This window comes from Oncorhynchus keta, chromosome 30 (genome assembly GCF_023373465.1).
Source record: "Oncorhynchus keta strain PuntledgeMale-10-30-2019 chromosome 30, Oket_V2, whole genome shotgun sequence".
In the NCBI taxonomy this organism is placed as follows: Eukaryota; Metazoa; Chordata; class Actinopteri; order Salmoniformes; family Salmonidae; genus Oncorhynchus; species Oncorhynchus keta.
The window spans coordinates 60,805,061-60,808,528 of record NC_068450.1 but is presented as its reverse complement, the minus strand read 5'-3'; the positions used below and the strand labels follow the sequence as shown (position 1 = coordinate 60,808,528).

The 3,468-nt window shown below is 45.3% G+C and overlaps 1 pseudogene; it reads right to left on the bottom strand.

Moving 5' to 3' along the window:
• LOC118382390 (TRAF2 and NCK-interacting protein kinase-like) overlaps positions 1 to 3,468 on the bottom strand; it is a 69,160-nt pseudogene that overhangs the window by 24,331 nt on the left and 41,361 nt on the right.

Below are 3,468 nucleotides of genomic sequence, written 5' to 3'. Positions count from 1 at the left end.
ATCTGAAAGTGTACACTATGAAGGTATAACATGTACACTATGAAGGTATACTGTCTGAAAGTGTACACTATGAAGGTATAATATCTGAAAGTGTACACTATGTAGGTATAACATATGAAAGTGTACACTATGAAGGTATACTGTCTGAAAGTGTACACTATGAAGGTATAATATCTGAAAGTGTACACTATGAAGGTATACTGTCTGAAAGTGTACACTATGAAGGTATAATATCTGAAAGTGTACACTATGAAGGTATACTGTCTGAAAGTGTACACTATGAAGGTATACTGTCTGAAAGTGTACACTATGAAGGTATACTGTCTGAAAGTGTACACTATGAAGGTATAATATCTGAAAGTGTACACTATGTAGGTATAACATATGAAAGTGTACACTATGAAGGTTACCTTTCTCGCCTTCACTGGAGGTCTACTGCCCTCCTCTATCCTCAACTCTCTCAGCTCCTTAGCCAGCGCACTTAGGTCCTAAAGAGAGAGAGAGAGAGAGAGAGAGAGAGAGAGAGAGAGAGAGAGAGAGAGAGAGAGAGAGAGAGAGAGAGAGAGAAAGAGAAATTAAATACACATTTGATCCCGGATATTGATTAATTTAGTGATTCCACTTCATATTCTCTAACAGTCAAGAGGGTTGGGAGAGTCCAATTAACAGAGACATAGGGGGAACTGAGAGACGGACAAAACGAGATCAACTATCAGCATCAATGGCTTCACGTCAAACAAACATTTGTGAACTCTGGAGAAAGATGTCCGAGTGAAAGACCAGCTAAAACAAAGATTTCATAAACCAATAAATCCATAAACAAGCTTCAAAAATAAAGCAAACACCCCCATGCTACCAGATGGCCAAGTCCCAGAGCCCCATTCTCCCCAACCACTGGAACAAACCAATTCATGCAGACAGGGTGGACCTCCACAAGCTCTTCCTAAACTACACACACACCAGTTCCTCCTTAAAGAAACCATGTTCACAGAGTAATGAAGAGAAATAGATATTTTTTTGTATTTTTTTTAACTAGGCGAGTCAGTTAAGAACAAATTCTTATTTACAATGATGGCCTACCGGGGAACAGTGGGTTAACTGGGAAGAACGACAGATTTTTACCTTGTCAGCTCAGGGATTCAATCCAGCAACCTTTCGGTAACTGGCAACTGGCCCAATGCTCTAACCACTAGGCTTGATGCTATCAGCTCCCTGACACTTCAATTCACACATATACTTCAGAATTCCAAAAGTCTTGGTCAGACCTCCAAAGTGAGAGAGAGAGAGAGAGAGAGAGAGAGAGAGAGAGAGAGAGAGAGAGAGAGAGAGAGAGAGAGAGAGAGAGAGAGAGAGAGAGAGAGAGAGAGAGAGAGAGAGAGAGAGAGAGAGAGAGAGAGAGAGAGAGAGAGAGAGAGAGAGAGAGAGAGAGAGAGAGAGAGAGAGAGAAAAAGGGGAGAGAGAGATCACTAACCTCATCTATGGCTTTCTTTATAGCTCTGATAGAAGGGGATGAACAGCAGAAGAGATTGAGGAGGAGAGAAGGAAGGAGAAAGACAGGGAGGAAAAGAGAGACATAAGCAGCAGAAGTGGAGAAAGCCTGACTCCTAGAAAGAATGGAGGTGTGTGTTTGTGTGTGAGTGTGTGTCACTCACGGCAGGTCTGGGTTGGCCCTCTGAGTCTCGCCTCCTCCTGGTCTGATCCTGACCTCTGAGTGGCTTCTGCTGGGGGAGGTCTCCTGACTGGGTGGACCTATCACAGCATAAGGGAGGAGTCAGTATCAACATTCACAAATGTGATCAATAAACAAACACATACCATCAGTCACATATATATGTGTATGTGTGTTTGTTTGTGTGTGTGTGTGTGTGTGTGTGTGTGTGTGTGTGTGTGTGTGTGTGTGTGTGTGTGTGTGTGTGTGTGTACCTCTCTGTGATGAAGGTGAGGATGAGGAGGAGGAGTGAGAGGACCTCTGTAGAGCAGTATCCAGACACAACTCTGATGCTCTCAGGTCTGGATTACTGAAAGAACACACACACACACTGTTAATACACACACACACTGTTAATACACACACACACACACACACTGTTAATACACACACACACACACAGTTACTACACACACACACACAGTTACTACACACACACACACACAGTTACTACACACACAGTACACAAACACCAGGGTTGGGGTCAATGCCAACCTAATTCCAATTCCTCATTGCATTGAAGTGAAAAGCAATTTCAGTGCACTTCCTGACTTGACTGGAATTTAAATGGAATTGAGCCTGACACACACACACACACCTGTCTCGTATGAGTCCCTGTGAGTTTTTCCTCATCAGGGCTGGGGAGATGGAGGTGGTTCTCTGAGGGACCTTAGGGGGGAAGCTCATCGTCCTCTCGGCTAGTGGTACGAGGTGGAGGGGCGGGGTTCGAGTCAGAGGTGGGGTCAGAGTTCTGACGGGGGGGCATGCCTCCCCCCTCCTCCCCTCTCCTCCCCATCCCCCCCGCCTCTCCTCCTGTGCCCTCCTGCAGAGACTGAGAGCCTGTCATGGTCTTCACTGGAATCAGATGGGCCATCTGGAGAGAGAGAATGGACAAAATAAAAACCCTCCAACCCAAAAAGGCCTGTGGTGTCGATGGTATCCTCAATGAAATGATCAAATATACAGACAACAAATTCCAATTGGCTATACTAAAACTCTTTAACATCATACTTAGCTCTGGCATCTTCCCCAATATTTGGAACCAAGGACTGATCACCCCAATCCACAAAAGTGGAGACAAATTTGACCCCAATAACTACCGTGGAATATGTGTCAACAGTAACCTTGGGAAAATCCTCTGCATTATTATTAACAGCAGACTCGTACATTTCCTCAATGAAAACAATGTACTGAGCAAATGTCAAATTGGCTTTTTACCAAATTACCGTACAACAGACCATGTATTCACCCTGCACACCCTAATTGACAACCAAACAAACCAAAACAAAGGCAGCCCAGAGGAGAGACCAGTGCTAATGCTATTGCTATCAGATGCTGTACCTGGGGCCCAGAGGAGAGACCAGTGCTAATGCTATTGCTATCAGATGCTGTACCTGTGGGCCCAGAGGAGAGACCAGTGCTAATGCTATTGCTATCAGATGCTGTACCTTGGGCAGGGCCCAGAGGAGAGACCAGTGCTAATGCTATTGCTATCAGATGCTGTACCTGGGGGCCCAGAGGAGAGACCAGTGCTAATGCTATTGCTATCAGATGCTATACCGGGGCCCAGAGGAGAGACCAGTGCTAATGCTATTGCTATCAGATGCTGTACCTGGGGGCCCAGAGGAGAGACCAGTGCTAATGCTATTGCTATCAGATGCTGTACCTTAGGGCCCAGAGGAGAGACCAGTGCTAATGCTATTGCTATCAGATGCTGTACCTGGGGGCCCAGAGGAGAGACCAGTGCTAATGCTATTGCT